Source organism: Tachysurus vachellii, chromosome 15 (assembly GCF_030014155.1).
Source record: "Tachysurus vachellii isolate PV-2020 chromosome 15, HZAU_Pvac_v1, whole genome shotgun sequence".
Taxonomy (NCBI): Eukaryota; Metazoa; Chordata; class Actinopteri; order Siluriformes; family Bagridae; genus Tachysurus; species Tachysurus vachellii.
Window position 1 is genome coordinate 21,802,623 of NC_083474.1, and position 11,218 is coordinate 21,813,840.

The 11,218-nt window shown below is 42.9% G+C and overlaps 1 pseudogene; it reads right to left on the bottom strand.

The window, feature by feature from the left end:
- LOC132857692 (tripartite motif-containing protein 16-like) overlaps window positions 1-11,218 on the bottom strand; it is a 67,288-nt pseudogene extending 56,070 nt beyond the window's left edge.

Genomic DNA, 11,218 nt, shown 5'->3' on the forward strand with positions numbered 1-11,218 from the left:
CACCTCTGAATAGTCGACGCAATCAGCTGCGTTCAAGTAGCTCCTCGAGGCGGTGACATGTGCTTTGTCTAGGCTAAAATTAGATTGGCCTGAAGAGGAAGTAAGTGTCGTCCGTTATAGGCTAGACGACCGCTTTCTGACTTCAGGCTGCAGGCCACCTTCACGTGGGCGGCTGCCATTTTTCCCAGACCGCCATGCTGATGTGTCGAGGTCTTGAAGAATTCCTTTTTCAGCGTGTATTATTTCTCCTGCCATGTCTGACTATTCAGCCACTATAGGGCTTGAAAGCCATGGTATGGGGCGATGCCTGGGATTGAAGAGACGCTTACGGGCTATCTCTCACCTACATCGCCCGCACGGAGGAAACCTGCCTTCAGGTGGTATCTGAGCTCCACCGAGCCACTGACTTTGCGCTCCGTGCCACAAAGCAGAAGGCCCGCTTCATATGCCACGGAGTGGCATCTGTGGCTCAATTTAACTAATATTAAAGATGAGGATATGTCCTCTCTCCTAGACACCTCAGGGCTTGTTCTGTGATGCAGTGATTACTGTTATCAACAGGCACCATGAGGTAAATGCCAGTCGGCTGCATTCAGGCTCCCCTACTGCCTGCCCCGCCACCTCTGGCATTTCAGGGAGCAGTGGGGTCTGTGCTTGCTCCTCTTCCTTGCACGGATCTCCCTGGGTTGGCACCTGCCAGTTTCATTGCAACCGAGAGGTCTGCGCGAGGTTGACACCATTGTCAGACAGCCAGGCAGCATGCCAGAGGTGTCTCAGTGGGTCCTGGATACCGTAGAAAAAGGCTACAGGATCCAGTTCTCCTCCCATCCTCAGCGATTCCAGGGTGTGCTGCCCACGATTGTTGCCAGACACCAGGCGGTGTTCCTACAAGAGGAACTTCTCTCACACCTGAGGAAAGGGGCCATAGAGCATGTTCCCCTCCCAGGGCAGGACTCCAGCTTTGCAGCCGATATTTCATTGTTCCCAAGTGGGACGGGGGGCTGCGTCCGATTTTGGACCTGTGGGCTCTGAACCGTACTCTGAAGACTTATAGGTTCAAGATCCTCATGCTCAAGGTTATCGTGTCCCAGATCAGGTCCAAAGACTGATTTGTGACGATTGTCCTTGAGGACGCTTATTTTCACATAGGCATTCTGCTGGGGCGAAGTGTACCGGTATTGTGTTCTTCCTTTTGGCCTAGCCCTTTCACAACGCACGTTTACAAAGTGCATGAACACTGAACTAGCACCATTGTGCCTCCAGGGCATCCGTGTATTGAATTACCTGGATGACTGGCTCATTCTGGCCCAGTCGATGGCTATGGCGGCCAGTCGTTGAGATGCTGTGCTTGCCCATATGAGGTCTCTAGGCCTCAGGTTGGACCCAGTTGGAAAAGTGTGTGCTTTCTCCTTTTTAGAGATCCACCTTTCTGGGGCTAGTTTGGGACCCCACCATGATGCGAGCACATCTGTCTCCCGCTCGGGTGGCTTCCATCTTGTCAGCGGTGAAAGCTATTCGGCTAGGCCAAGGCCTCTCTGTCGCCGAGGCACAGAGGGTGCTTGGCCTCATGTCGGCAGCAGCCAATGTTATCCCTTTGGTTCTGCTCCACATGAGGCCATTCCAGCTCTGGCTCAGGGGTGCAGGCTTTCATCCTCGCAGACATTCCCTCAGGGTTATAAGGGTTACGTGCTGTGGGCTTTGTACACTTCTTATGTGGTAAGACCCCGGTTTCTGGAATTGGGTCCCACTCTAGGGGCGTGTCACCATTGCAGGACTCTTTCGACAGACGCCTCTCTTTCGGGCTGGGGAGCAACCTAGAATGGCTGTCCTGCCCAGGGTCTATGGGAGGGCCCTTATCTCTCGTGGCACATAAAATGCCTGGAGATGAGGGCTGTGTTTCTAACACTTTCTTCCACACCTCAGGGGCTGCCATGTCTTAGTATGGACAGACAGCACTGCAGTGGTTCCCAATATCAATCATCAGGGCAGTCTGCGTTTGCACCCCCATTTCAGGTTGGCACAGCAGATTCTGCTCTGGGCAGAGACCAGGTTCCTTTAGCTGAGAGCGATTTCCATCCCAGGGCATGTAAATAAGGAGGCAGACTTCCTGTCAAGGCAGGTGCTGAGGCCCGGGGAGTGACGTCTCCACCCCCACATGGTGGAGCGGATTTTGTATGGACGTGGCTGAGGCTCTGTCTGTATGCCTTTCCCCTGGCATGTCCAAGGCTTTTCTGCACCCCGGGGCAGGATATTTCCCTATGGTGCCCAGGATGGCTGGCTGTGGAATGGGGGCCCGTAATAAGGGTAATCCGGTTTCCAAAAAGTGCCGGGCGCACTCGGTAGTGGAGGCCATTAGCTCAGGCCTATGAGGTGCGCGGTCTTGCCTTGCCTCTCGGGCATCAGGGCTCACTCCACTAGGACTATTGATGGTCTGTTCCCAGTCGGCTCGTGCTCTCTCACGGCCTCTGGCACAGTCATTGACTGGTGCGTGGTGACGTGGGTATTGGCGTTCCCATAGCGTCAGCACTGATGCAGCGTCGAGTTCACTCGAAAGGGAACTACACCAGGTTACGTATGTAACCTGGTTCCCTGATAAGTGAACGAGACGCTGCGTCGCTGGCCACACCCCGGGCATCCTCTCGCGCTTCCTTCAGACAAATAGAAGCTGGAGTAGTGTGACATAGATGCCTTTATATGGACTTGCTGACGCGTAATCACTCCGTCACGTGTACTTCACTCATGTCGGTTTCTTCTCTACAACATTAGAAGGATTCGACCATTTCTGTCCACACAGGCTGCTCAGGTACTTGTTCAGTCTCTTGTCATTTCTAGACTGGATTACTGCAATGCACTGCTGGCAGGTCTACCTATGAACGCAATCCGTCCTCTGCAAATGATCCAAAATGCAGCTGCCCGGCTTGTTTTCAACCTGCCAAAGTTCTCGCATACCACCCCGCTGCTGCGATCCCTCCACTGGCTTCCGGTAGCTGCACGCATCAGATTCAAAACACTGATGCTGGCCTACAAAGCCAAAAATGGACCAGCTCCCTCTTACCTCAAAGCCCTCATCACTCCTCGCACTGCACCCCGCACCCTCCGATCTACCAGCACTGCTCGACTGGTTCCACCATCTCTCAGGGTAAGAGGCAAGTATACTACAAGACTCTTCTCTGTACTGGCACCAAGGTGGTGGAACGAACTTCCCCTAGAGGTCCGGACAGCTGAGTCACTGGCTATTTTCAAGCGGCGGTTGAAGACCTACTTATTCAGGAAACACTTCAACTAGCACTTCTTTCCTTATCTTTTGCATTTAAAAAAAACAAAAAAAAACACACCTTTGACACTTTTTCATTGTAACTTTGAACAAATGTTTTAAACTCATGGTATCTTAAATATGTAACTTAGTGAGCCAGCATTAATGTATTCAATGTTAGAGATTTAAGCACTTATGTACGTCGCTCTGGATAAGGGCGTCTGCCAAATGCTGTAACTGTAAATGTAAATGTAAATGTACTTCCCGAGCCATTAAAATGGCGTGTGCTCACACAGAGCTTCTGACACAACTTCCTCACAGAAGCGTAAGCACTGACGCAGCGTCTCGTTCCCTTCTCAGGGAACCGGGTTACATACGTAACCGGGTGTAGTTTTCTATTATACTTGTGAATGAAAGCTATGCTAAATATAATGAGCCAGGTTTAAAGAAATGCCTGTGATTACATTACTTGTTGAACAAATACCAATACAGTTTCTAGTTGACTCAGGAGCAGGACATTGTGATACGATTGTGTGAATTTTCTATTTCACTTAAAATGAGCAATCACTCCCTGATTACTTCAGGAATGTCAGTCATTGAGACATTCTCAGCGCCCTTAAGGTGCGAAACCATCACTACACAGAAACAATTTGAATTTTCTTTTTTGATTTCTAAATATTGCCCAATAAATCTGTTGGGTCAAGATTCGATGTGCAAATTAAATTTAAATCTTATCAGCACATCACTAGGCCTAAGATATAATGGGGAGATGACTCCTGCTTTGTAAAATGGTATCCCAGATCTCTGCTCTATGATACAAATGGAAACCGTGTGATTTTTTTCTTTTATTGATGTTACACACACTTTTGTGGGAAGAGCAAAAATTCTCACCTCTTCTTCTCACACAGACTACATAAAACCAGAAACTTTACATTGCACTTCACACATACACAGATGTGAATCAGATGAGAGCTATGAGAAAGAGTGGTATACGAAGTTAGATAAGCCAGGTGTACTGATGTTGAAACGTTTGATATGGAGTGCGCACAGATATGCGGTAGAGGTAGACTTATCTCAGGTTTCAACTCGAGCTGGTTATCCACACCCATTCCAAATGAACCATGCATCTCTGCATCTCTCTTTGGCCAAATCTGCCGATGATGAGTGGGAAATCTTGGGAAAATGTGTTACAGGTTGTTCTGACTCGTTATTAGGAGAAAACCGAGCAGCCAGTCTTTTACAGCTCAAAATTTAATGCATATAGCACATCACTAAATTGGATGGTTAGGGCAAAAAAGAGATGTGGAGATCCGTCCTGATGACTTATCAGATCCCAACCCATTGTGTAAAATTGAAGCAATGTGTTGGCACAGGGCCAGAACTGCAGACAGGGTCCCCCATCTCTGCCACAGGGTCACCGACTTTGAGAGAGAAATGGTAGAGGGTGTTGTTTTTTTAAGAGAGGAATGGAAAGGAATGTTGGTTTTAAAGTCAGTAAGAATGGCGTATTGGTGAAAGGCTTGAAAATATATAAAAGCTTGTCTTGAATTAGATTGTGTGTGCATTCTAGTGTAAACAAGCTCAGTGCATGTTATAATCTATGTGCATCAGAGAACAAATGCAAACTTACACTTGGAGAGTGTTTCTTGGTTTGTTATAATCTTTGCATTTTAATAAATTTTACATATTCTAATATTGTTTGATCCTTTGTTAGAAGACCGAGGGACTTCAAAGGACACCTGTGTTCAAGGTAAGACCAATTCTGATAGTTGATCTTGTGTTTTCAAAACTAACCTGTGCAAACTAGGACACATTGCTTAGTGGGATTGTGAAAGGGTTTCCTACGCGATCCGAAAACATGTGTCACTAAGGAACACGTACGCCAGTTTTCTACAGTATACACTACTTAGGTCCATTATTGGAATACAGACTGTTGAAACTTGTTGTGCTTTTATAGGAAAATAATAATCAAGTCATCATCTTGATGATTTGGACTGTAGTCTAAATGTCTTTGTGGAGTTTGAAGTTATTGAATCTACTCTGAAGTAAATGTGGTGTGGATTCTGCAGGCGCACAGAGACAGGATCAGTGTCCTGCGTCTCACAGAGGGCATCATCATCTCCGCCTCGTACGACAGGGCGGTCAAACTGTGGGACAGAGACACAAATGAACAGATGTGTCTGTCTTTGTGTTTGTTTTTGTTGAGTTGTGTGTTTGTTTTGTTTTGTTGAGTTGTTGAGTCCCCCTCTCTCTATTTCTCTTTCTCTCTCTCTATTTCTCTCCGTCACAGGTGGGTCTGTTTGTTTAGATCCGAGTCAGATCATGTATGGAGATGCACTGGGACAGACCTACTTCCTGTCCAGGAGAGGATGATCAACACCTCCACACGGCAGCAATTTAACGTTCAACACTCTGCTTCACACTTTATCTCTTTATTCCAGTGCAATTTGCTAGAAATTTGCTTTAATAATAATTGGTGATATAAAAGTTAATAATTACTTTGCATCATAACTATAATATTGTTTAAAAGCATCAATAAAGATTAAAAAAAGCTTTGTGTTTATACATGTATACAAGTGACATCCTTTGTGTCAAAAATGTTTTCAGGACAAAGATGCTGAAACAAATAGAAGTGCAGGTTGGAAAGTTTAATAAAAACAATGGCTTCAGTGAGAGAAACAAAGAAAAACACAGTCCGTCTATCAGTAAACAACAGTAACAATTCAATTCAACAATTCATCACCAAGGATTATAGAGCTGCACACTTATTGTCAACAGATTAATCTAGAAAATATTTTGTAGTAATGAAGCATAGCCAACGAATTATCATGCAAGGTACAATGTATTAAATAAAAATGCCTTTTCTAAAGAAACAATATTTTTTAAAAACATTTTTCTACAAAAATCCTGCTTTGTTTTTTTAGGTAAATTATTAATCTAGAGAAAATCTGACACGTCAGTTTTAATTTGACTAAGAAATTTTAGTAAGAATTAAACTTGATCACATAACTTCAAAGTTGAGTACAAATAGCATACACGGAATCCAGCATATAGAGGCTTATTGGATGGGATTTGGACACTGTGGAGGAGCCTCATGGTGTCAGAGACGCTGTAGAAGGACAGAGTTCCTGCACTGAGATCCACATACACTCCTATTCTGGAGGATGATAGACCTTGGAGCTCAGTCTTGTTTCCGTTGTGCCAGAAACATTGAGAGAAAGAAAAACACTGCAGACTCCAGGACTGACTGTTGCATCCATACAAACCGCTATTCAGCCGTCCTTTCCTCTTGATATTATTAAATGAGACTGATATGTCCACACAAATACCACTCCACTCCACCTCCCAATAACTGCGTTCACACAAACTCTCCTTACACAACACCTGAGGCCAGGAGTCAAATCTCTCTGGATGTTCAGGGTATGGTCGTTCTTTCCTTCTGCGTGTCACCGCTCTGTTCTTCTCAGACATGGATGAGTTGACGATGTGCTGTTTTTGGATCCAGAGTCAGATAACAGAAATCTACAGTAATAGAAATGTCCACGTTAGAGTGCATTTGTCCTTCACTTTCACTATGTTTATTTTTTTCTTTAGTAGATTTAAGCAGTTTCTTTTGAAGTAAAGAAGTTTTTGCTGATTTTCTCCATCCATTCTCCCTCTAATTTCATCAATTGGATGAAAATCATCCCCAGAGCATGATGATCTCAGCTATCTGCATGATGTAATTCCTCTACATGTACGCTCCCCTCATCATTTTTACACCTAAAGCTATGAAATTTCATTAATTTATCTGATATTTTTTCTTTCTTTTTTTTAAATTGCTTCCATAGTCTTCATCTTCACTCTTTTTAGGAGTGGAATACACCACATTATCCTGGCTCTAAGCAACTGAATAGGCATTAGAAGAAGATGCACAAGAGAGCCAATAAGGCATTATGCAGTATTTATAAGGAACACTAGAAACTTTATTAGAAGACTTTATAAACCTATTCAACCCTAGGCCTATTTTTGAGTCTCTTGCTTGAAAATGACATGTTCCGTTAAAAATTAGTATATCTCAAAAACTACAATGTTTATTTGAATAATTTTGGTAGTTAGAATCCGCCAACATGTGATTCCATCCGCTTCCATCAGAGAAAAAACTAGTACTCAACAAGTGTATGATCTCTAGGTTCCTGCTCCAGGCCCAGTTCTAATTTTCTTAAACATAGCAAACCCAGAACCCAAAGAAAAGAATCCTGCCTTTTGATGAACCGGAATGAACCGGAAGTCGTGAACTGGAAATTTGTGGGAGAGCCCTGAAAAGGCCAGTGTGGAGAGCCAACATGGTGGGCAAAATTGATGGTCTTTCATCACCAATTAGAAGACCAGGTGGCCTCCACCACTCCCAAGACCTTTTCTTTGATGAGGCCAACATTGCAGCCTCAAGCACAGAGCTCTCCCCAGAGGCTGATGTGGTGGATTCCCAAGCCTGATTCCAAGCCATATTCCAGGCCTTTTTGGAAGCCTTGCTCCATGCCAAGACCAATGTGGCGGCCTCTCAACCTTTCTTCATCTTCAAGGCCCTGTTCAAGCCCGACTTAACAGCCTCCCAGGCTATTCTATGCCAGGTCCTGCTCCATTCACAGGCGCTGCTTCAGTCCCAGTTTCAGTCCAATGCCCTGCTTCAGTCCCAGTTCCAGTCCAATGTCCTGCTTTAGTCACAGTTCCAGTAAAATGTCCTGCTTTAACCCCAATTCCAGTCCAATGCCCTGTTCCATTCCCAGCTCCAGGGCCTGTCACTAAATCATGAGAGACTAAACCTGTTGTACTACCATGTAGCTAGAGGGGACATTTTGCCCACAGGGTCCTACAATTTATTGCGGCTATAATTATTACTTATACTAAGTACTGCGTGTGTGTGTAGGGGTTGTACACTTACACTGCAGAAAATCTTGTCTGCTTTTTGTTTCTGATGGTGAAGTCATCTGAAATACTGGAGCTGTTTAAACACAGAGATAAACAGAGACTGAAAAATAATGTAAATGTGAAAATAAAAATGTTGAGATTGGATTTAGTGCCTCAACAAAGATATTGGTTAAAATATTTTACATTAAGCAGCATTTAAATGTAAACATCAGTGACATCTTAAAACTTTAAAACTTGTGTGTAAGCAATACAGTTTCCTATGTAAAGCTCTGTTGTACAGTTACGCTGCAGAAAATCTTCTCTGATTTTTGGTTCTGATGGTAAAATCATCTGAAATACTGGAGCTGTTTAGACACAGAGACAAAAGAGACACAAAAATAATGTAAGTGTGAAAATGAAAAAGTTGAGAGTGGATTTAGTGCCTCAACAAAGATATTGGTTAAAATATTTTACATTAAGCAGCATTTAAATGTAAGCATCAGTGACATCTTAAAACTTGTGCTTAAGCAATACAGTTTCCTATGTAAAGCTCTGACAATACATATGTTTTTACTTTCAGTTTACAGATTATGTTCTGTTTCACTTAACCTCAGTTCTTAGCATATTTATAATATGCATTTGTGATGTTCAGTAAGAACGGGTTCTGGATTTGAAGTAACAAGGTCGGATGTTAATCCATAGGAATAGATGACAATAGTCTTGTTCCTGCTTACTTCTTATTTCTATTACATGAATGAATTATGTTACTTACTTCTGTTACTGTGATGCAGAAAATTTGTTTGTTTACCTTGTGGTCGAATTTTGTTTAATTCCTCCTCACAGATTTGCTCAACTTGTTTTTTCAGATCTGAGAGAGATTTCCTCACTCCATCAAATGAGACATGTTGATAGACAGTGAAGCTGGGTGAGTCGTCACATTTAGGAGAAACACAGAGAGACGGGAAATTCTACAGAGCGGAAACACATCATAGAGAAGGAGAAAAGTGGACGAGAGGAACGAATGAATCTCAGACTGAATCAGAACAAAGACACACTTGTGATCTCAGACAGGAACATTTCTTGTTGCTGTAATGAGCTTTTAGGAGGAAACTTTGTGAGGAACAGCGCCCTCAGTAGATCAGACATTGAGTGTTACCTGGAGGAAGTGGATGTCATCGTGTGTGTGAAAGCTGCTCCAGCTGAGTGAATCTCCTCTTAAGTTCAGCAATCTCCTGCTTCAATTTATTCAGGAGTCGTTCGGCTCGACTCACTTCAGCTTCCTCCTGAGCTCTGATCAGCTCCTTCACCTCTGAGCGCTTTTTCTCCATGGAGCTGATCAGCTCAGTAAAGATCCTCTCACTGTCATCCACTGCTGCCTGTGAACGCATCTATTAGAACACACACACACACCTTTTCTTTGTGAATCTGATCAGCTCAGAAAAAATCCTCTCACTGTCATCTACTGCTCCCTGGGAACATGTCTGTTGCACACACACACACACACACACACACACACACACACACAAAATGGAGCTAGTTTAATCAAAAGAGCAACTGTTCTGTGATTTCAACAAAGAAAAAGAGATTTCAAAGAGATTCTTACTATAACAGACTCCACAGTCTGTTTCAGCTCCTGCACTTTCTTCTGTGTCTCCTGGATCCTCTGCTGGAATTTCATCTGCTCCTCCTTTAACTCATTCTGATACCAAATAAGATAAATATAATTATTTCAGCATCAGTAGCTCAGTGTGTTAATCTTAGGTGCAAAGGAAAAGATGAAGTCCACTTATATTGTACAGGTGAAATAGATGGTTGCAAGTACAGGCAGGCTTTATTACCATATGTGAACAATTTTAAAGTAGTCTACAGCAGAGAAACAAATACATGGTTCCATCAGCTGGCCCACAACCAGAATATAAAAAATACTAGAGAACTTTAAAGAGAAGACATGTATGACCTGTATATCATAGAATAAAAATGTAAAGAAAATGGGGGAAAATGTTCCGTTATCAAAGTACATTGCATTAAGTTTGTACATAAACAGTCACATAAATACATTTTATTTATTTTAATTGCTTTTAATTGACCTTTCAGTGGAGTTATGAAATAACTTCTGCATAACTGGAATTTTTTGTGGACCTTTACTGCACAATTACAAAAAAAGTTCTATCTATCTATCTATCTATCTATCTATCTATCTATCTATCTATCTATCTATCTATCTATCTATCTATCAGACTATATATTTTCACTACTAAAATGTGTAATATAAACATGTATACAATAAAATGGGTTACAATTTACTAAACTGAAAATATTATAAACAAGCAATAGAGTAATAAAAGTTTAAACACAGTCTGTGTACAATTTATAACTGAGCAATCATTTATAACAGTCATTTGTAAACTACCAACAAACAAACAACAACCCTTTGACTTGACAACATATATTTACTTGAAAATATTAGCATGATATTCAGTTCTTACCTGTTTTTCTATTCTTTCTGCTTTAGCTGAAACTGTATCATGACCTTTGTGTTTGTCTATTGTACACAAGTAACAGATGAGGCTTTGGTCAGTACGACAGTAAATCTCCATCAGTTTGTCATGTTCAGAGCAGATCTTCTCTTGGAGCTCTGCACAGGCTTCAACTAACTTGTGCTTCTTAAAGGCAGGAGACTGATAGTGAGGTTTAAGATGATCTTCACAATAGGAGGCCAAACAAACCAGACAGGACTTGACAGCTTTGTCTTTTCTCCCGGTGCAGAAATCACACTCCACATGTCCAGATCCAGCATGAGAGATCCAGTGAGCAGGAGAACTTGGAGTTCAGTCTTCACTTTGTCCACCACTTCAGCCAGCATGTTGTTCCTGCGTAGAACAGGCCTTGGCGTGAAAGTCTCTTTACACTGAGGACAGCTGTAGACACCCTTCACATCCTCCTGATCCCAGCAGCCATTAATACACACCTTACAGAAACTATGGCCACAGGGAATAGCCACGGGATCATTCAGGAGACCCAGACACACTGGACAGCTGAACTGATCCTGATCTACTGAAATACTGGCCTTTGCCATTT